This window comes from Protopterus annectens, chromosome 2.part2 (assembly GCF_019279795.1).
Source record: "Protopterus annectens isolate FY-2018-M chromosome 2.part2, PAN1.0, whole genome shotgun sequence".
In the NCBI taxonomy this organism is placed as follows: domain Eukaryota; kingdom Metazoa; phylum Chordata; order Ceratodontiformes; family Protopteridae; genus Protopterus; species Protopterus annectens.
In genome coordinates this window covers 1,079,446,056-1,079,469,996 of record NC_056730.1, presented here as the reverse complement: position 1 = coordinate 1,079,469,996, position 23,941 = coordinate 1,079,446,056, and the positions used below count along the sequence as shown (strand labels likewise).

The following is a 23,941-nucleotide window of genomic DNA, read 5'->3' as shown; positions in this document are numbered from 1 at the left end:
AAACTAATCTCACTGGAAATCCACATCCCGCCCCACCCCAAGCAAAAAGACCATAGTGAAGAACTTCTCTAAAGCAAACTTCACACTACTCAAGACTGGTGTGGTATCCTTCAAGGCCCCTGAGCCAGAGGAAACCACAACCCAAGCTGGAAGCCCTTACAAATGCCTTCTATGAACACCTCCAGGACTGCATGGATCAGGCAATCCCAAATAAAACCAAGACTCTTTCCACAAAGGGCAAGCGTCCAGTCTGGTGGACCCCAGCCATTAACAAACTTTACAATAAGAGGAGAAAGCTATTACATGATAGAACAAAATCCATAAAAGGAAGTCACCCTGATCATTATTAGTAAAAAATACGAGCACTCATAAAATCAACTAAGGCCAATTTTGAGAGAAAAATTGCCATGGATTCAAAGGACAATCATAAGGCCTTTTTCAGCTATGTTAGGAACCTGGGTGGAAACTCCCAGATATGCTCAGAATTAGTCCAAAATGATACAAAAATCACTGAACCCACAGACATTGCCAACATACTGGCAGACAGGTTCAGTGCAAACTTCACCCTCTCCCCTAAAGGAGAGATAACTATCCCAGCCGAGTGTAGCCTCCCGGACATCTCAAATGCGCAGGTGAAAGCTGCTCTCTCTAAAGCTAAAAACACAGCATCAATGGGACCGGATGGTGTCCCCGGCTGTGTGCTACATGAGCTAAATGAGGAATTAAACCCGCACATAAGGCAGCTGTTTAATCTCAGCCTTACCACAGGATACGTGCCCAAGGAGTGGCGTCACGGCAACTGTGGTCCCACTCCACAAAGGCGGTGCCTCTACGGACCCTGGTAATTACCGCCCCATAAGCTTAACAAGTCTAGTCTGCAAAGCTATGGAGAGGATCATAATGGAGCTCATAAACAAAGATATAGGGGACTTGCAGACATTGGACCCGACCCAGTTTGGCTTTGTCAAGGGAAGATCATGCCTTTGAACTTGGTTGACTTCTTGAAACAGTCACCAAGGCCATTGATGAGGGAAAGGCAGTCCATACAGCCTACCTTGACCTTGCAAAGGCTTTCGACACAATACCCCACTCGGGTATTGTAGAAAAACTACCAGCTTAAATGTAAACCCATATGTCACAAGATGGGTTGCAAACTGGCTTAAGGACAGAACCCACAGGGTTAGAGTTGCTGGCGCTGTGTCAGACTCCAAGCCGGTCACAAGTGGTGTCCCACAGGGCTCGGTCCTTGGCCCCTATTGTTTGGCATCTACTTCTCAGAAGTACAGGCCAACATGGGAGGACTTTGGCTGACAAAGTTTGCAGGCGACTGCAAACTGGGCGCCATAGTGGAAAGTGCATCGGACACGGATATCCTTCAGAAGGGACTCACGGAAACAGATAGCTGGTGCCAGAGCCATGGCCTGAAGTTAAACGCCAAAAATGTATAGTCATACCCTTCGGGAAAAACAAGGTAACCCCAAGCTACCATATAGGTGGCAATCCACTAAGCACAGAAGAGGTTATCAGGGACCTGGGGACCCAGGTTGACAGTGGCCTTTCTTTGACACTCACATTGCTAAAGTGGTTAGAAAGACCTTCTACATTGCCCACCTGATCATGAAGGGATTCACATCCAGATCTAGTGAGGTCATTGTTCCCCTGTACTCTTCACTTATCAGACCAATGATCGAGTACAATGCCCCATTCGGGATGTATCTCACCCGACATCTGCAGCAATTGGAGAGACCCCAAAAGTTCCTCACCAAAAGGATAAAGGGACTCCAAAATCTGTCATATGCTGCCAGATTGAAGAAACTCCAGCTCTATTCAGTCGCATACCATCTGCTCAGAGGTGACATGTGCCTGACATACAAGGCCATGTCCAACCCGGAATTAATGGACATGCTCCACCTCAAAAAATCTAAATCCACCAAAACCACTAGAGCAAGCGACTTAAACCTTAGCACGGATATAAATAGGACGTGCTGGAGGGATAGATTTATCACTCAGAGACTCCCTATGCTGTGGAATAAAATCCCGGTCCATGTGAGGCAGAGCACCTCGCTGACTCTGTTCAAGAGAAATCTAGACCTGTGGATGGGAGATCGTAGGTTTACCCCAGGAATCATCTCTGTGTCACTGCTGGACAGAGGCACAACAAACTAATGGGCACAGTATTTTTTCATATAAGGGGTGGCGTAAGCCACAATAATTTGGGCTAGGCTTATAAATGCCTTAGGGCAGATAGCCTAGTATAAACCTATGAACCTATGAACCTATGAACCTATGAACACTGGATACATGGGAGTATGTACTTTCTTTTTGAATTAGGGGATTAACTGGCATACAACAGTAGTTATTGCAATGTATTCCTATGGCTTTCCTATTTTCCCTTTTCATTCAGTCCTTGTAATGCATGATCTGAAGTAGGGAGTTCATTTGTCAGCAACTTGTGGGTCTTGGATCCGATATCGGATCCGAGCCGGCAACTTGTTTCAAGCTAATGGATCCGAGCTCCTAGCTCCTCCCCTCACCCATAATCCCCTGCTAACCCTCCATGACCTCAGATCTAGTTTGCCATGCTTGTGGATAGCTGGATTCCTGTGAGCTCGTCTAGTACTTGGCAGTTAAGTTTATATTTTTCTGTCAACTTTCTTATTTTTTCACAAAAATATTAAGTGTGTAAGTGTTAGGTACCCTTTAGAGTAAAAATAATTTCTTTTAAGTAGTTTTCCCTCCCTTCGCTGGTCGTTAGAGAGTGTGTGTTGTGTGTTGTGTTTTGGGGCCTGTGTGTGTGTGTTACATTACTTTTTCTTTAAGTATGGCTGAGGCCCCAAAAGCCATTTTTTCTAAATGTACCAAGTGTGGCCATAAGCTCTCCCCGGCTGATGGCCACACTCGGTCCGTTCGGTGCCTTGGGGTTGAACACCTCACCTCAGGCTGTACCATTTGTGCAGCGTTCAACCCCAGGGCACTGAAAGAGCGGAGGTCAAAGCTGGCCTTGGCAGGACTTTTACCCCCGGACTCGGCTCCGGCCTCCGCTGCTCCCGTGGCTCCACCACAGGCTGTGGTTGCTGCCATTCCTGACCCCCTTCCTCCGACCGGGACTCAAACTCCCGCTAAAGTGTTGGAGGACAGGGAGGCCAGGAGGGAGAAATGGAGGGAGAAGCACCACAAGCAGCGGGCTGAGACCTCCGTTTCGGCCCCGCCAGCTAAGCGGGCTTCTCCCTCCACTGCTTCTAGGTCTCCTCCTCCTCAGCTCCGATCCCCTTGTTTCTCCCCAGGGCCCGAGGAGGAGGAGGCCCAATCTCCATCGAGGTCATCGATGCGGCATTCCAGGCCTGCCTGGTGACCTCTTCGAGATCGTCCTTTAGTATGTCCGATGCAGACTTGGACCGGATGATGTGAAGGTTCATCCAGGCCCAGCTGCAGATGGGAGTGCTCTTGCCTCCCCCCCCTTCGGGTGGGAGCTTGACACCTTTTTTCCATCCTATTGCTCCTTCTCCGACCCGCTATCCAGGTTCGGAGCGTTTGGAGCCGAGCAGCATTGGAGCCGGGGGGTGGGTTGGCGCCGACAGTACTTGGTACTTCGGATCCGACCCTGCCCTCGAGCCTGTCGGATCCGACCTCTCGGAGCCGTGGCCCGAGCTTCGGATCTGAGGGATTCAGTGTGCCTTTGGCTCCGTCCAGGTCAGAGCGCACTGGCCCTTCGGATCCGATGGTCTCGGCACCGGTTCCGATCCCTTCATCGGATCCGAGTGGGAGACGACTCCCGGATCCAAGAGAGAGTGGTTCCCTCTTGGCTTTCGATGTTGTGGAGAGGGCTCTGTTGAGAGCATCCAGACCCCCGGTCCTTGTCTCGGCTCCTCCCTGCACTCCCTCTCTGCTGGGCCAGTCTTCCATCACCCGGCCAAAGGGACAGCCTGCTTCAATGTCCCAGATGGTTCCATTGGAACAGGATGTTGCTGGCAAGGCCTCCTCGGACAGCCCTCCCGAGGAAGTGCCCCGCAAGCATAAGTGCAAGAGGAGGCATGTGGACTCCCCTGAGTCCTTAACTGAGGACACGGACTTGGAGGAAGGGGAAGGCTCCCCAAGATCACCCCCTGAGGATGTCTCCTTTGGAGACATCATGGAGATGCTGAGGATCAGAGGTGGGTGGTCTGCCCCCAAGTCTTCCTCTGACGAGTCCGTGTTTCTGGAGGCATTCGAAGCAGGCCCGTCTACCTCTTGGGTGTCCCCACCGGCCGACTCCTTGGTGGACCTCATTACCACCAGGGCTTGGAAGGATCCGGACACCGTGGAGGCCAATACCAAAACACCCGGACAGAATACTTAGGCCCCCCCCTCAGACCGATCGCACTGGACTAAGGGCCCCCCCCCGTAGATGCCATGTTGACGGTGGCAGCCACGAAGAGGGAACTAGCTCAGGAGAGCCCCTCAGTCCATCCACCGAGCAAGGAGTCCCGCTCGATGGACCGCTTAGGGAAGCGAGTTTTTAGTTCAGCGACCTTCTCGGTAAGGTCTCTGAACTATATGGCACATGTCATCAGGATGCAGCGGGATCTTATCAAAGAATACGCTGCCTCCCCTCCTGAGTCCATGTCGGCAGATGACAAACAATTGTACTCCACCCGAATGGCAACTCTGAGATCAATTTCAAATACCTCTATGCGGCTATTGTCCCACGCCACAGAGGGAGCCGCTAGGGCTAGCGGAGCAGGCCTAGTCATGAGACGTCAGACTTGGCTCCGTCATTGTGACTTTGTGGAGCCTTTTAAAGCGTCTTTTGCGAATGCCCCTTTCGATGGTTCTGCCCTATTTGGCAAAACGGTTCGCGAGACACTTGTCCAGAGCGAGAAAGACGGGAAGACGTTGTCTGCTGTCGGAGTCCACTTCTCTGCTCCCCAGCGGTCCATTTCGAAGAACCAAAAGGGTCAGAAGAAGATGTGGTTCCGGAAATCGCAACATTCCCAACCTGCTCTGGACAACCAGTCCTTCCATGGCAGAGGAGGACAGGGAGGACGCCGCCCCAGGGGCAGAGGGGCTCCGAGAAACTTTGGGTCCAGAGAACCTTTCTCTGAACGGCCCACGCAGCAGCCCTGAAGGGTTGCCCGGCTGCTCCACTCTGGAGACAGACGGGGGGGGGTGCTTCTTGGAGCACCTAGCGGCATGGGAGTCCATCACGACAGACCGCTGGGTGCTTCGCATTATATCCAGAGGGTATAAAATACCATTACTCCATGTCCCCAAATTCAAGAACCTCCCCGATGTACCACCCGATCAGAGGGAGGCCGCAGCCGCAGAAATTCATCAGCTGCTAAGAAAAAGAGCCATCCAGCCCGTTCCCCAAGACCAACTCGGATTAGGGTTCTACTCCAGGTTCTTTTTGGTGCCAAAAAAGACGGGGGACTTGAGACCGATTCTAGACCTTTCCCGCTTGAACCTGTCAGTAACCAAGGAAAAATTCTGAATGGTCACTCTTCAATCTATTCTCCCCCTTCTAAGGGAGAACAATTGGATGTGCTCTATAGACCTCAAGGATGTGTACTACCACATTCTAATGGACAGACGACCCAGGAGGTTCCTCCGCTTCCGGCTGGGAGCCAATCACTACCAGTTCAGGGTCCTTCCCTTTGGCCTCACCACAGCCCCCAGGGTGTTCACCAAGGTATTAGCAGTGATTGCAGCCCACCTGAGACTCCAGGGAATACAGGTCTTTCTGTACCTGGACGACTGGCTCCTGACCGCCCCAACAAGGCATCTACTTTGCTCAGCCAGAGATTTCTTTCTCCGCCTAGCCCCACAGTTAGGCATCACCATCAATGCCGACAAATCCCTTCTGGCCCCAACACAAGTCATAGAATTCATAGGAGCCAGAATAGACACCAGAGAGCTACGAGCCTTTCTAACTTCCGAAAGAATCCGGAATTTGCAACTCCATGTGCGGGCTATCCTCCAATCAGAGACTTCACCAGCGGAATTGGTCCTGAGGGTACTAAGCTCCATGGTGGCAGCGATTACGCTCCTTCCATGCACCCATCTGAACATGTGGGTACTGCAATGGACACTTCTAGTGCAATGGTCCTTTCTATCCCTTCCTCTTCACCACCCCATTGCTATCAGCAAGGCTTGCAGGAGGGCTCTATTATGGTGGCTCCAAGCTTCGGACCTCCATACGGGCCGTCCCTTCTGCACCTCTCCCCCTCTTGCCACGGTGACCATGGATGCCTCCCGCCTCAGGTGGGGGGGGCATTATTCAGGCAGGACGGTCCAAGGCATATGGAACGACACAGAGACCTCCCTGCATATCAACGTTCTGAGATGAGAGCGGTGCTGTTCGCGTTGCAAGCACTTCAGAATCTCCTCCCCATAGGAACGATTGCAATTCAGTCGGACAACATGTCGGTTGTCTGGTACATCAACAAACAGGGGGGGACCAGATCTTACCCTCTATGCTGCAAAGCCATGAGAGTGGGGGAATAGGCGATCTCCACCAACCGCTTTCTGATTGCAACGCACATTCCGGGATGGACCAACATCCTAGCGGACAAACTCAGTCGCACCCTTCTTACCCAGTATGAATAGTCTCTCAATCCACTAGTAGCGAAGCAGATATTCACAATATGGGGGCAACCCTGCTGCGATCTTTTTGCGTCTCCCTCCACCAAATGCGGCAATTTCTTTGCTCTGATTCCCCCTCCAGGGGAAACTCCAAGAGACGCTCTGGTGCATGCTTAGCCACCCGGTCAACTTTATGCCTATCCTCCTCTACCCCTGATGCTGCAACTCTTACAGAAAGCCTCGCGGTTGGGGAGCAGGATGATCCTCATTGCCCCATTCTGGCCTCGGCAAATTTGGTTCTTTTACCTGAGGTCTCACCTAGTGAATCCCCCTTGGATTCTGGATCCCAGTCCGGATCTAATCTCCCATCCGTCGAACTTACCGACCCCAAACCTGGACAATCTGAAACTGACAGCTTGGTTGCTCCAGTTCCACTCCTAGTTAGGACTCCCGGTATCTCTTCACCAGTCAAAGCCATCCTTGTGGCAGCGCATAAGCCCTCCACCAGGAAAGTGTACCGCAGTAAATGGAAATGTTTCTCCATCTGGGTGGAGCATCATGATCTATATAACACAAAAAACACAAAGTGGAGGGAAGCTGTATGCAACAAACCAAAACAAGACACAGCTCCAGGGAACGAGCCAATAGATATCCAGGTGTCAAGGATGAAAAACGCCAAAATTAAAAGCTTTCTTTTATTAACGCCAGTATCTCCAAAAGAATTAAACACGTTTTCGTTGCTAAGATGCAACTTCTTCAGACAATGAGAACATCTGAGGATGTAATTTAAATACACTGATATAGAATATCATGTGATTCTCATTAACCACTTAAAAGTATACATCTTGAAAAACTATGTTATGAACAGTTTCATACATATTAATCAACTTATTTACATAAATAACACCATAATAATGTTAAAAACATGAAAAGTGTTGTTATATAAAATGCCCCAAATAAGGACAAGATAATTTTGTTATTTTAAAACATAAGATACTTCTAAAAAATGGTGTAATAATGACTACATTCTACTAGCCTTTAGTTTTAATATAGGCTTAATAGAAATGTAGTCATTCAAACCAGGTTTCTTATTTGATTCCAAGAGAATCTGCCAATGGGTTTCCCTTTCTTCCAACTTAGCCTGCCATGGTCCTCCCCTAGGGTCCATGTTGATCCTTTCTAAAACAAAGAATCTATATCTAGCTGTAGGACATGTCTGTGTATGTTTGTATAAGGCATTATTAATGTTCGCTTTTTGTACATCATACATGTGCTCGTATATCCTGCGTTTAAGAGTACACTCTGTTTTCCCAACCTTAAATTCCTCACCATTGACGTGGTAGACCTGTTTTCTGTAATTCCACATGAAACAGGTCTACACTGGTTGGAAGAAGCTATAACATCTTGTCCAAAGGCAAATCACGGGGACAGCTTTCTCATTATGAATTTAATGAATTTAGTATTACATCACAACTTTATTCATTTTGGGGGAGAATATTATAAGCAAATCTCTGGTGTCGCTATGGGGGCAAATTGTGCCCCTACCTATGCGGACATCATTCTCTCTATTTGGGAAAGCAAGTTTGTAACAAATAGTGCCTTCAAAAAGTACTGGGTAGCCTATTATAGGTTTTTAGATGACATTTGTATTTTTTGGACAGGGTCCATTGGTGAGATAAAGGAATTTATGGATTATCTAGCTACTACGACTGATTTCCTAAAATTCACTTACCAAATATATGAAGATAGGGTAGAGTATCTTGATGTCCTTCTCAGTAAAAGAGCACTAGGAGGTTTCAAATCTAACGTATACAGAAAACCCACATACTCTAACAGTTATATTCACTTCCATAGTTCTCATCCAATTCACCAGAAAAGAGGTATCGTGAAAGGACAGTATGTAAGGATTTCACGTATGACGTCAGAAGATGATGACTTTCTTATGGAATGTAATAAATTGAGGTCCATGTTTCAAGATAGGGGATACCCAGTTATGTTCATCAACCAAATTCAGGAACAGGTTGTGAAGGGTAGAAAAGATAAATATACCCCAGTATTGGGTACAGGCATTAATTCAACTGGGCAGAAAGTATGTGACAACAAGGCCGAATTTTCACATGCTTTTATTACACAATACAGCTCCAATTCAGCAGTTATTAGGGATATTATTAGACAGGAGTGGGATGCATTTACGGCCATCACCGACCTTTCCAAGTTTCAAAGAAAAGAATTAAAGATGGTTTACAGCAGGGGCAAAAATATCAAAAGTTTATTAGAACATGCCCCTATTCAAAATAAAACAACACGGGTGCGTAAAGGCACATATAAATGTGGAACTTGTCCACAGTGTTCCTACATCATACAGGATGAGATAGTTACCATCACAGCTTTAGACAGAGTAGTTAAAGCTAGAGAGTATTATAACTGCAACTCCACCAGAGTAGTATATCTTGCCATCTGTTTAGAGTGCCCAGCATATTATGTGGGCAAAACAGAGCGTACTCTTAAACGCAGGATATACGAGCACATGTATGATGTACAAAAAGCGAACATTAATAATGCCTTATACAAACATACACAGACATGTCCTACAGCTAGATATAGATTCTTTGTTTTAGAAAGGATCAACATGGACCCTAGGGGAGGACCATGGCAGGCTAAGTTGGAAGAAAGGGAAACCCATTGGCAGATTCTCTTGGAATCAAATAAGAAACCTGGTTTGAATGACTACATTTCTATCAAGCCTATATTAAAACTAAAGGCTAGTAGAATGTAGTCATTATTACACCATTTTTCAGAAGTATCTTATGTTTTAAAATAACAAAATTATCTTGTCCTTATTTGGGGCATTTTATATAACAACACTTTTCATGTTTTTAACATTATTATGGTGTTATTTATGTAAACAAGTTGATTAATATGTATGAAACTGTTCATAACATAGTTTTTCAAGATGTATACTTTTAAGTGGTTAATGAGAATCACATGATATTCTATATCAGTGTATTTAAATTACATCCGCAGATGTTCTCATTGTCTGAAGAAGTTGCATCTTAGCAACGAAAACGTGTTTAATTCTTTTGGAGATACTGGCGTTAATAAAAGAAAGCTTTTAATTTTGGCGTTTTTCATCCTTGACACCTGGATATCTATTGGCTCGTTCCCTGGAGCTGTGTCTTGTTTTGATCATGATCTATATCCCTATATCCCTCTTCCGTCCATATTAGACTTCCTAACCGAACTTTTTCAGGAAGGCGCTAGTTGTTGAACTGTCAAAGTGCAATTGGCAGCCATCTCACATTACCATGTGGGACATGATACAGGGCCTTTGATGTCAGACAAGTTGTGTAAAACCTTTCTCAAGGGCACCTTCTTGCTTAGACCCCCTATAAAAGAAGCCGTACCACCGTGGGATCTTTCACTAGTTCTTCAAGCCTTGACTGCTCCACCTTTTGAACCCGCTGCTTCAGTAGATCTCAAATTCTTGTCCTGGAAAACAGCATTCCTTGTAGCCATCACTTCAGCAAAAAGAGTTTCGGAGCTTCAAGCTCTTTCTGTGAAGCCTCCTTATTTGATCTTTCACCCAGACAGAGTGTACCTCAGGATCACTCCCTCTTTTCTTCCCAAGATAGCATCAGAAACCAACATAAATCAATCCATAAATTTACCGGTTTTCTTCCCTAAATATCAGAATAAAGGAGAGTACAAGCTGCACTCATTAGATGTTCATAGGCAGCTTCGCTTTTATACTCATAGAACAGCTGGTCATAGACAATCCGACCAGCTGTTCATTTCATTTGCCAAATTTAATTTGGGGAAAGCAATATCAAAAGTATCTCTATCACGCTGGATTTCTCAATGTATCCTATTGGCGTACCAAGCCTCTGGGAGACCCGCACCTGAAGGAGTTTGCGCACATTCCACTCGTTCCATCTCTACTTCTGCGGCCTTCAAGTCTAGAGTTCCATTAGATGATATTTGTTCGGCAGCCACTTGGGCTTCATCTCATACCTTTATTAACCACTACAAACTGGACGTGATTTCTAGAGGGAGAGCATCCTTTGGCTCTGTGGTGCTTCACAATATTCTTCCGTGATGGCCACCCAAGGTTCAGGTAGCTGGGGACTCTGTCCCACAGGTTGCTGACAAATGAACTCCCTACTTCAGATTAAGAAGTTATGTACTCACCATAACGTTCCATCTGAGTAGGTAGCTTCATTTGTCTGCAACCATCCCCCCCCTCCTTCTCCCTGGCCTTCTTCGGATCTATTTTAGTTGGATACCCATTTTTGGGTATATATTGAGGGGCAAACTCGATCTGAGGTCATGGAGGGTTAGCAGGGGATTATGGGTGAGGGAAGGAGCTAGGAGTTCGGATCCATTAGCTTGAAACAAGTTGCCGGCTCGGATCCGATATCGGATCCAAGATCCACAGGTTGCAAACAAATGAAGCTACCTACTCAGATGGAATGTTATGGTGAGTACATAACTTCTTATTATATTTATTTATTGCAATGTATTCCTATGGCTTTCCTATTTTCCCTTTACATGCACTCCTTGTAATGGATGTTATATTTTTTTCAGCACCAAGTTATTGTGTATCTACTGTGGCTTAGTGGTACATCATGCAAACCGGTGAGTCCAAGGTCCCGGGTTTGAAACTAACAAGGGTATTTTATTTTGCTACTGAGCAATACAAGGGCCTTGTCATACAGAGTGACAAAGGCACTATTAAGCAACTGTAAGCGAGTTGGCGCAGGTTTGCGTGACGCTTAGTGATGCTAAGCGATGCTTAGCTTAGCTTATTGTATTTTAGCAATAGTAAGCTAAGCTTGGCGGAGCTTATCATATCTTAGCAATGTTAAGCTAGGCGCACACATGCGCACACTGGTGCAAACCCGCTGACTACTGTTTACAAGTGCTCACTCCCACTAACCCCTCGCTCATGTCTGACAGAAAAGTAAATGGGAAGATAGGACTGTGGTGATAAAGGGTGCTCAAAGAGGGGAAGACAGTAGGGGAAACTAGCTTGGGATGTACATGATGGGTGTGGAGAAGGTCCATAGCTGCCCATTTCCTTACCAGCAACAGCTGTGCATATTCAATATATTAGGTGGGATATTTGAAACCTTCCACCCCTGAGAGAGTGGTGAGTACATCTAAGTATGTTGCACTACCAATTATGAATATCAGGCACATGCACTGTTTATGAACTCCTATACTGTCATTAGTACATTACTCACATCTGAACAGTTTGTGGTTTGTGTTGGCATTAGCACAGTCTTCTCAGGACGATGGACATATTTCTGTTCTGTGCATGCCTACCTACACCCTTGGCTGTGCCTGACTACATGGGTATATGGTACCTTTGGGTAGGAGTGCAGAACTGCAGTGTGCATTATTTATTATTGTGTGATGTTTATCTTGCTGAACATGCAGAGTTGCTGTGTACCTGTAAGTCTATGAAGGCTTGTAGTCTGTCTTAGTAGCTCCCACCTGTGGACATATCCAGATGGTAGACAGAGGTCAGCCTAGCATTCTTTGACTGTGCACCACAGCAGTCTTTTCAGCACCTGAACAATGGCATTGTCACAGGTGGTTGCTAGCAGTACATGGCTACATCTCTTGCTATTTCTGTGTTGTACTTTTACATAAGGGCATGCTTGTGGGATTAATTCTACAGCTATTTGCAGAGTGTGTAACAGCAGACAAGCTGATATGCCTGTGTGTTTCTGACTCTTCCAGGCCTCAGATACTCTCACGTATATATTTGAACAGCCTCAGGGAAATGTACATATAACTGGGATACACCTGTGATATAGTTCTGATATTTTTCAGTTCAGACTTTGGGTGATTCAGACCATTTCTATTACTACACCTTTTCTGGTGTGCAAGCGGTGTCTACTCTTACTTATTGACATTTGTTATTAAGTGAGATTCAATACCTTTCTGCCTACTGTTAGTACATTTCACAGGGAGTCAGAGGGGCACAGCTAACTTTTGTTTACTAATCAGGGTCATCACTGTAGAGCAGTCACTGTTGGGAGGTATGGCCTGTGACCTATGCTAATATGCCAGTGTGTATCCTGCTCTGATACTGTGTGGGGTTTGTAAGCTGCTACTGTAACCTTATTCCCTACTAGCATGACTGATTCTCTTTTCACAGTCATGTCATGCAATTCAACAACACCTGCTGGTTAAGGCCCACAGAACAAGATTTGTGTTATGCCATTCCTATTTCCCCTTTATATTCACTCATGGTAATACATGATAAATTGCTTTCAGCACTAAGTTTTTGTATATCTGTTGTGGTTTAGTGGTACTTCATGCAGACTGGTGAGACCAAGGTCCCAGGTTCGAGACTGACAAGGGTATTTTTTTTTTTGCTGCTGAGCAATACAAGGGCCTTGTCATACAGAGTGACTAAGGCACATTTAAGCAGTTGTAAGCGGGTTGGCCCGGGTTTGCATGACACTTAGTAATGCTTAGCTAAGCGCACACAAGCTCACACTCGCTCACCCCCGCTAACTACTGCTTAAAAGTTCTTACTCCCGCTAACCCCTGCGCTAATTTCTTTTAAAGAAAAGAAAATGGGGAGATAGGAAAGTGGTGAAAAAAGGGGGCACAGAGAGGGACAGACAGTAGGAAAACAAGCTCAGGATGTGCAGGAAGGGTGTAGGGAAGGCCCATAGCTGCCCATTTCTTTAACAGCAACAGCTGTGCATATGTTGAAAATTTGCAGTGAGTTTTGAGACCTTCCACCCCTGAGAGAGGGGTGAGGACAACATAGTTTGTTGCACTGCCAATTAGAATTATCGGTGTACACGTCATATGGACATGTGTGCAAAATGGGAAGCTATGTATGAGGCGTAATTTTTTTTTGGGTACAGATTGCCTTTTTTTTTTTTTTTTTCAGGTGAGAGTGGTAAGTGAGGTAGGGGAAATAGGTATATTTGGGGAGGTAGGTTGGGGAGGTAAACAGACAAGACAAACAAGACGCATACAGGGGCGGAATCTGACACATGGGGTGGGTGAACACAATTGACGGGAAAGGTTGTTTGGAAATCGCAAGCCCATAAGCCCACAGATGGTAACAGTGGAACTGAGATCCCCACCCATGGGCAGTCACCACTGCACCTTCACAGCCCTGGGGGTGGCTGTGCTGGGGGCTGAGTAGGACGGGCAGGCTCACCTGCGAGACGCAGCACTCTCATCTCAAGCTGGCATAGGGGATCAGCGACTGAATGCTGGATCTCCCTACGCACCACAGCCCAGACCCTTCGAAGGGTGACGGGTGGCCCTTCTCCACCCACGCTTGCACGGGGGGGGATGAGCCCCATCCCCTGCAGCGCTTCCAACCGAAGGTGGCACAGGACCAACGGAGGAGGGGAGTCCGGGCTGGGCACCAGAACCACTGGTGCCAGGTCCACTCGCCAACTGAGGAGGGACAGGTGGGTCCGCTGGGACCGGCCTTCCCATACGTTCTGTGATTCGGTGTGTTTCATTACAACATAAACAACAGCATTCCAGATTAGTTGTAACAGCATGCAGTAATATTCCCATTAATCCAACACACCACAGTTCCAACAGTTGAACAGCAAACATAACACATGCATATATTGAACAACAGTGGGTATTCCAACCGCATGCAGGGATGATTGGTAGCAACAGGCCACCATGAATGTGGTGTTTGAACACAGCACATGCATCAACATGAGTGCAAATATTTATGGAACAATAGGACATATATCCCGACAAATATTTAAGATTACACATACCCATTGAGGTGTGGAATTGCATGGTTTATGCACAAACAGTAGGGTGTAGAAAAAACCTCCATTAACATCTTATAAACACGTTTACTCTACACTACATTCCTAGTGACTGCAGGTGTATATTCCCTACATGTATTATTACACTTGCCACCATGCATTAGGTTGTGTAATGGGTTTGGCTAGTTCAATCTATACTTGACCTATATCTCACATACTAACTGTCCAGGATGCTACATATTTCATGGTTGCATTTATATTTCTTTATCTACATATCTGGATGTTTACACATGACATTTTCACTTCTAATTGTACAGAACCCTGCATTTATTGAAGCACACTTACATTTCTGGGGAACACATTTGCATGCTACTCGTGTGCCAGATTTACTTATGCATGCCAGCCAGTAACTGACTGCTGAGGACTGTATATTTACTTCACCGCTACTAGCACTTCCATCACCCACTTTAGATGGGACTGCGGAACTCTGGGTTGCCAGCACTTTCTAACACATTACTATTTGTATAATGCAAGGGTACAACAACATTTCATACAAAGTGAAACAGACACACTCTGGGTTTTAGACCTTTATTAATGACATTACACACTTTTCCACAGGCTCACTCCTTTATTTGTTTTAACGGTATATATGGCAGACATGTTCACGACATATTATACCTTTATTAATAGGTTAGCACACTCTTTTTTCAGGCTCACTCACATATTATTTTATATGACAGTGCCTGCAGAGATATTATTCCAGACATTTGTTACCTTTCTTAATGGGTTACTACACTTTTTTTTCTGCCTCTCTATCGTTTTTATCTGACAGTACATGCAGAGGACTTATTCAGTCCATTTTATGGCTGTATTATTGGGCTACAAGACTTTCTTTCATGTTCTCTCCCATATTTTATATAACAATACATGCAGAATAATCACTAACCTGCCTGGCGGCGCAGCCTTAGCAGCCTATCTTCATAGGCTTGCTGATTCATAACACGGTCACCTGCAGCTGTAAAGTAAATGAAGGGACATTGAGACATTCCTATCCATTATACATGCTCCATTTTAAATCCTTACATACTGCATTCCATGGCTACATACTCAGTTGTGGGGCATCCTGCATCCCAAGGGCCTCCTGTATCCACTGGTTCAGGCTGCCCTCCTTTCATCTCTTCAGGTCCGCATGGTGGTGACGGACCTGCTCACCAGTCCAGGGAACGCCTGTGGCAATGGTGAGGTCACGAGTTAACGGGTTCCAAGCCTCTTCCTTGTACTCCGTCCCTTGGAACTGGCCCTGCAGGAGTCTTGTCTCATGACGGTGGACTAGGAGCCAAACCATGTATTTGGACTCCTCAGTGCCTCATCTCTGCGCTCGGAAATGCACACCCTCTCCAACACCAGACATTCTGACTGCAGATGTGAGCTACAATCAGTTATGGCATGTATTCCTGCCTGTGGGGCTTAAATATGCCGCATTTCCCCGCAGTTTTTTGTGATTGGCCATTTTGTAAAATTCTCGGCTGACTGCAGACCTGCTTAGTAATGGTTAAACTACCATTCCTACGTTTATGTATGTTAATAGTTGCTGTTTTCCCCATGTTGTCATGGCTTAGTGGTTCTGTACTTTTATTATGATGTAAAGGGTCCTGGGTTCAAACGTTGTCATTCTTTTATTTTAATACTGTCTAGACAGGCTAAGGTGTGTGGCTGCATTTAAGCAACTTAGCTCTTCGTTGCTCCCTGGTACCCTACGGTGCCCTGGATGGTGCGGCGTGCACGTCCGCGCAAACACATTGCGCTGGGTAAAGCGTTTTTAAATGTTGGGCAACTCTATTGCACTGGGTAAAGCGCTATTACACTATGTAGAAAGAAAGAAAAAAGAGTGCACCATTAGCTGAAATTCAAACTTGTCAGCAAATAAATCCAAATAACCACCTGTTTAAATAAATCTTCATTTATTGCAAACGACAGGAGCTGCAGCAAGTGATAAAAGTAAGCGCTTTCGCGTTGACACCCAACGCTTCTTCAGACATGGAAAACTACTGAATCTGGCTCCTTTTAAACATCCATTAACATGATGTCATAATTAACTTAAAGAGACAGATGTGTCCAAGATTATAAAACTAGAAAATTACTATTATAAAATGCAGCATGACTTAAAAACTTTAAAAACCTTAGTAAATTTTAATAAAAATGAACATACATATAAAATAAAAATAAAATAAAATAAACCACGAATAACTCTAATGTTTCAATGGTCTGGAAGCTAAGAAAGGCTTAATAGAAAGCCTTTCATTAAGTCCAAACTTGTGTGCTTGTAATTTGACAATCCACTTGCCCTCTTTTTCTTCTACTCTGTTTTTGGCATTACCCAGTCTGTCATCTATCTTTACCAATTCAAGAACCTGGAATTTAAAAGTATGAGTATCACCAGCATCAACAACATGTTTTGCAAGAGCATTTAATACATTGCTCCTGGATATTGCATAAATATGCTCCCTAACGCGTTCTCTTAGGGACCTAGTGGTCATACCCACATAGAACTTCCTGCATGACTGGCATTCAGCTAAGTAAACCAAATTCGTGGACTTGCAACTTGCATGATGTTTAAAGACATAATTCCTGTGTGTGACAGGATGTATAAACCTATGGGTATTAGCTATGTGCCTGCATTGATTGCAGGATAAACAAGCAAAAGTACCATTCCGTATATTTGTCTTGTCATTGACATGAAATTTATCATAACAAAGTAACCTGTTCAGTGAAAGCATATTTTTATATGCTACTCGAGGTGTGCTGTCTACTAGAGATCTGATGTTATCATCAATCATGAGAAGATTCCAATGTCTATTAAAAATTTCCAGGACATGCTTGTTCTTGTTTGTGTACGGGATGGTAATCCTATTGGTCTTGGCCCTAGATGCCCGTGTAGTTGGTATGTATGAGGTATTGTGTCTCTTAATGATAGGTATAGCTTCATTGTCCCTTTTGCTGTCACATTCAGAGACAGCTTTAAGTACTAATTTCTATTGTAACCCCTAGTTGTAAAACTGTTTACTAAATCAGATTTCTGTCGTTGGTATGCTGAATGTGTAGAGGTTAGTTTGGAGGCTCTTGTGACTTGATTTTGAACAATGTTCCTATAGACATGCTGAGGATGCATGCTATCTCTGTGGAGTAAATTGTTCCTCCAACAACTCTTCCTAAAGAGTTCAGTTTCAAAACCATGGCCCTTCTTAAACACACTCACATCTAAGAAATCTACATGTTCGGGGGAATAGATGTAATCAAAGCTCAGAAAATCAGTGGTTGCATTGAGATAATCAACAAAATTTAGAAGGTGTTTAGTTGTTCCCCCCACAACAGGAAAACATCATCCACAAATCTGTTGTAAAATAATAATGAATCAAGAAAGACAGAGCCCTGATTAAACACAAATAGCTGTTCCCATTGTGCCAACACCAAGTTGGCGTATCGTTAGCACATGGAGTGCCCATCGCTACACCTTTAGTTTGTAGGTGGTAAGTATTTCCATAACATAACACGTTGTTTTCAAGAATTATTTCAAGTAAAGACACACACCTATCCACCATGTAAGGTGTAAGATCACTTTTTGTCAGAAATGCTCTTATATATTCTAAGCCTGTGTTGTTAGGAATAGAAGTGAACAAAGACTTAACATCTAAAGATACTAACATACAGGTGTCATTGAAAGAAAAGGACTGTTCGAAAATCGCTAGATTCTCTAGAAAATTGGTGGTGTCTTTTAAAATGTGTTTTGTATTCAAAACTACGGGCTTCAAAATCTTGTCCAGGTAGATAGATAGAGGCTCGGTCAACCAGCCTCGACTGGATACTATTGACGCAAAGGTGGATCGATGGCATTCTTATGTATTTTGGGAAGGCCTCTAAAGGATGGTACTAAAGGCTTGTCAACCACAAAATACAAATATAAATCATTGTCAATCACATTGGTCAACATTAAATCATATAACATGGCATGAACATTCTTTATAAGACTATTTAAACTGTATTTGGGTATAGGTAAATAAGTTTCTGCATCAGAAAGCATTGCACTCATTTTATTGTTATATGTGGAGCTGTCCATCACTACGACAGCTCCACCTTTGTCTCTTGTCTAATAGCAATTGCCTCATTGCTTCTTAGATCATCTAAGGCTTGTTTCTCTTGTTTTGTCAAATTTATAAACTGGGGTTTGGCTTGGTTGTCATTATATAACTTAAGCAAATCATCCTCTACAGCTTGCTCGAAAGCTTCTAACAGTGGATGTGAAGGAGGAACAAATGTGGAGGGCTTCCTAAATACAGCATGTTTATTCACAACCTCATCATTCTTGCCATATAAAAGTTTAAGAGCCAAATTTCTTGTGAACATTTTCACATCCACAACGATGTCAGTGACATCATTGCTATGAGAAGGAATGAATCCAAGACCCTTGTTGAGGATAGATTGTTCAAACACACTCAAACCATAGTTGGAAAGGTTCACTACTAAACAATCTGAATTGTAAGTCTCAGAAAATAAAGCATTACCACTCAAGTTTTCGATCGCCAAATTTTCTTGGTCTGAGGCGCATCGTCTTCCATAAGCTTCCTTTGTTGGTTCTCATCGAGGGGGACCAAGTTCTCTTCTCCTGGGGTCTGAAGGGTAAGGGAAAAGAAGGGAGACCCTCGCCCAGTGCAAAAAGCTCTTCTTCATTTTGAATAACAAAGGAGTCAATGCTGAGTTGTTTATTGCGTGGTTCACCCGTTTCGGTCTCACGGATGCTGTCTTGTCGATGCGTGATACTGAATCAAGGCCAGGGTCAGAATGAATCTGTGCTTGCGTTGTAATGACATGTGAATGTGGCGAGATGCCCTTATTGAACTCATCGATAGTCTCTCCAGGTCTGTCCGAGATAGCAGATACTGTAGGCTCCGATTGTGTGGCTTCTTCTAATGACGTCAATAGAGGAGGAGTAGTCAGTTGAATGACGCGTTGCTCATCTGGTACAACGGAAGATGGACGTGAATTCTTGATGGGACCACTGTTATTATTGAATCTTGTGTCGTTATTCTCTTTCGGCCAAGAGAAGACTCGGGAATGTGTAAAGTCCAGGAAATCCCTCTGTAGCTTGCGTTTCTTGTCTCGTAAGCACTTGAGATCGAGGGAGGACAACATATGCTTTAAATCATTGAGCACAATGTCACACTGATCACTGTTCAACTTGCCACTTAGTTCGGTATAGATGGTTTCTATTTCAGTCTTCAACTCTTTAATGGAGAGGTCGTAATGTTCAATTAGAATATTTAGGTAGGAAAAACTTGTATCGATGTTACATTTCTGCCATAGTGCTAGAAGTCTGGGTTGGGAATTGCCGAAAGTCGGCATTTTAAGAATCCTTAGCCCTCGTGGCACTAGTTTAAATTTAAGACAGGCTTCCATATGAAGCCTCTGCCATTGGATGTTACGCATTTTGTAAAGCTTGTTCTCAAGGTTCCTGGTCATCATAGTTAAATCCATATTATTCTTGAAAAAGTCTATGCCATCACCTGAAACATTGAGGTCTGAGGTGGTAAGTTTGAGTAATGGGTTGATACTAAAATCAACTAGTCCATTCAAGTCAAACATTCTGTCAGCTTCTTGATTAGGTAAAGGCAAACTGGATTTAGCAGCCATGTCCTGGCAGAACTGTATAAATAAAAGCAACTGTAACCAAAGAAAAACGCACTGCCAGGTAAAGCACTCTTATTCAAAGGTCCAAATCGTGTAGAAAGAAAGAAAAAAGAGTGCACCATTAGCTGAAATTCAAACTTGTCAGCAAATAAATCCAAATAACCACCTGTTTAAATAAATCTTCATTTATTGCAAACGACAGGAGCTGCAGCAAGTGATAAAAGTAAGCGCTTTCGCGTTGACACCCAACGCTTCTTCAGACATGGAAAACTACTGAATCTGGCTCCTTTTAAACATCCATTAACATGATGTCATAATTAACTTAAAGAGACAGATGTGTCCAAGATTATAAAACTAGAAAATTACTATTATAAAATGCAGCATGACTTAAAAACTTTAAAAACCTTAGTAAATTTTAATAAAAATGAACATACATATAAAATAAAAATAAAATAAAATAAACCACGAATAACTCTAAGTGGCAAGTTGAACAGTGATCAGTGTGACATTGTGCTCAATGATTTAAAGCATATGTTGTCCTCCCTCGATCTCAAGTGCTTACGAGACAAGAAACGCAAGCTACACAGGGATTTCCTGGACTTTACACATTCCCGAGTCTTCTCTTGGCCGAAAGAGAATAACGACACAAGATTCAATAATAACAGTGGTCCCATCAAGAATTCACGTCCATCTTCCGTTGTACCAGATGAGCAACGCGTCATTCAACTGACTACTCCTCCTCTATTGACGTCATTAGAAGAAGCCACACAATCGGAGCCTACAGTATCTGCTATCTCGGACAGACCTGGAGAGACTATCGATGAGTTCAATAAGGGCATCTCGCCACATTCACATGTCATTACAACGCAAGCACAGATTCATTCTGACCCTGGCCTTGATTCAGTATCACGCATCGACAAGACAGCATCCGTGAGACCGAAAACGGGTGAACCACGCAATAAACAACTCAGCATTGACTCCTTTGTTATTCAAAATGAAGAAGAGCTTTTTGCACTGGGCGAGGGTCTCCCTTCTTTTCCCTTACCCTTCAGACCCCAGGAGAAGAGAACTTGGTCCCCCTCGATGAGAACCAACAAAAGGAAGCTTATGGAAGACGATGCGCCTCAGACCAAGAAAATTTGGCGATCGAAAACTTGAGTGGTAATGCTTTATTTTCTGAGACTTACAATTCAGATTGTTTAGTAGTGAACCTTTCCAACTATGGTTTGAGTGTGTTTGAACAATCTATCCTCAACAAGGGTCTTGGATTCATTCCTTCTCATAGCAATGATGTCACTGACATTGTTGTGGATGTGAAAATGTTCACAAGAAATTTGGCTCTTAAACTTTTATATGGCAAGAATGATGAGGTTGTGAATAAACATGCTGTATTTAGGAAGCCCTCCACATTTGTTCCTCCTTCACATCCACTGTTAGAAGCTTTCGAGCAAGCTGTAGAGGATGATTTGTTTAAGTTATATAATGACAACCAAGCCAAACCCCAGTTTATAAATTTGACAAAACAAGAGAAACAAGCCTTAGATGATCTAAGAAGCAATGAGGCAATTGCTATTAGACAAGCAGACAAAGGTGGAGCTGTCGTAGTGATGGACAGCTCCACATATAACAATAAAATGAGTGCAATGCTTTCTGATGCAGAAACTTATTTACCTATACCCAAATACAGTTTAAATAGTCTTATAAAGAATGTTCATGCCATGTTATATGATTTAATGTTGACCAATGTGATTGACAATGATTTATATTTGTATTTTGTGGTTGACAAGCCTTTAGTACCATCCTTTAGAGGCCTTCCCAAAATACATAAGAATGCCATCGATCCACCTTTGCGTCCAATAGTATCCAGTCGAGGCTGGTTGACCGAGCCTCTATCTATCTACCTGGACAAGATTTTGAAGCCCGTAGTTTTGAATACAAAACACATTTTAAAAGACACCACCAATTTTCTAGAGAATCTAGCGATTTTTGAACAGTCCTTTTCTTTCAATGACACCTGTATGTTAGTATCTTTAGATGTTAAGTCTTTGTTCACTTCTATTCCTAACAACACAGGCTTAGAATATATAAGAGCATTTCTGACAAAAAGTGATCTTACACCTTACATGGTGGATAGGTGTGTGTCTTTACTTGAAATAATTCTTGAAAACAACGTGTTATGTTATGGAAATACTTACCACCTACAAACTAAAGGTGTAGCGATGGGCACTCCATGTGCCAACGCATACGCCAACTTGGTGTTGGCACAATGGGAACAGCTATTTGTGTTTAATCAGGGCTTTGTCTTTCTTGATTCATTATTATTTTACAACAGATTTGTGGATGATGTTTTCCTGTTGTGGGGAGGAACAACTAAACACCTTCTAAATTTTGTTGATTATCTCAATGCAACCACTGATTTTCTGAGCTTTGATTACATCTATTCCCCCGAACATGTAGATTTCTTAGATGTGAGTGTGTTTAAGAAGGGCCATGGTTTTGAAACTGAACTCTTTAGGAAGAGTTGTTGGAGGAACAATTTACTCCACAGAGATAGCATGCATCCTCAGCATGTCTATAGGAACATTGTTCAAAATCAAGTCACAAGAGCCTCCAAACTAACCTCTACACATTCAGCATACCAACGACAGAAATCTGATTTAGTAAACAGTTTTACAACTAGGGGTTACAATAGAAATTCAGTACTTAAAGCTGTCTCTGAATGTGACAGCAAAAGGGACAATGAAGCTATACCTATCATTAAGAGACACAATACCTCATACATACCAACTACACGGGCATCTAGGGCCAAGACCAATAGGATTACCATCCCATACACAAACAAGAACAAGCATGTCCTGGAAATTTTTAATAGACATTGGAATCTTCTCATGATTGATGATAACATCAGATCTCTAGTAGACAGCACACCTCGAGTAGCATATAAAAATATGCTTTCACTGAACAGGTTACTTTGTTATGATAAATTTCATGTCAATGACAAGACAAATATACGGAATGGTACTTTTGCTTGTTTATCCTGCAATCAATGCAGGCACATAGCTAATACCCATAGGTTTATACATCCTGTCACACACAGGAATTATGTCTTTAAACATCATGCAAGTTGCAAGTCCACGAATTTGGTTTACTTAGCTGAATGCCAGTCATGCAGGAAGTTCTATGTGGGTATGACCACTAGGTCCCTAAGAGAACGCGTTAGGGAGCATATTTATGCAATATCCAGGAGCAATGTATTAAATGCTCTTGCAAAACATGTTGTTGATGCTGGTGATACTCATACTTTTAAATTCCAGGTTCTTGAATTGGTAAAGATAGATGACAGACTGGGTAATGCCAAAAACAGAGTAGAAGAAAAAGAGGGCAAGTGGATTGTCAAATTACAAGCACACAAGTTTGGACTTAATGAAAGGCTTTCTATTAAGCCTTTCTTAGCTTCCAGACCATTGAAACATTAGAGTTATTTGTGGTTTATTTTATTTTATTTTTATTTTATATGTATGTTCATTTATATTAAAATTTACTAAGGTTTTAAAGTTTTTAAGTTATGCTGCATTTTATAATAGTAATTTTCTAGTTTTATAATCTTGGACACATCTGTCTCTTTAAGTTAATTATGACATCATGTTAATGGATGTTTAAAAGGAGCCAGATTCAGTAGTTTTCCATGTCTGAAGAAGCGTTGGGTGTCAACGCGAAAGCGCTTACTTTTATCACTTGCTGCAGCTCCTGTCGTTTGCAATAAATGAAGATTTATTTAAACAGGTGGTTATTTGGATTTATTTGCTGACAAGTTTGAATTTCAGCTAATGGTGCACTCTTTTTTCTTTCTTTCTACACGATTTGGACCTTTGAATAAGAGTGCTTTACCTGGCAGTGCGTTTTTCTTTGGTTACAGTTGCTATTAC

The 23,941-nt window shown here is 43.5% G+C and overlaps 1 protein-coding gene across 1 annotated transcript in view; it reads right to left on the bottom strand.

Annotated features, from left to right (window-relative positions):
* The window catches only part of LOC122795878 (coiled-coil domain-containing protein 17-like), a 748,474-nt gene that overhangs the window by 448,984 nt on the left and 275,549 nt on the right, over window positions 1-23,941 (bottom strand). The window lies entirely within an intron of this gene.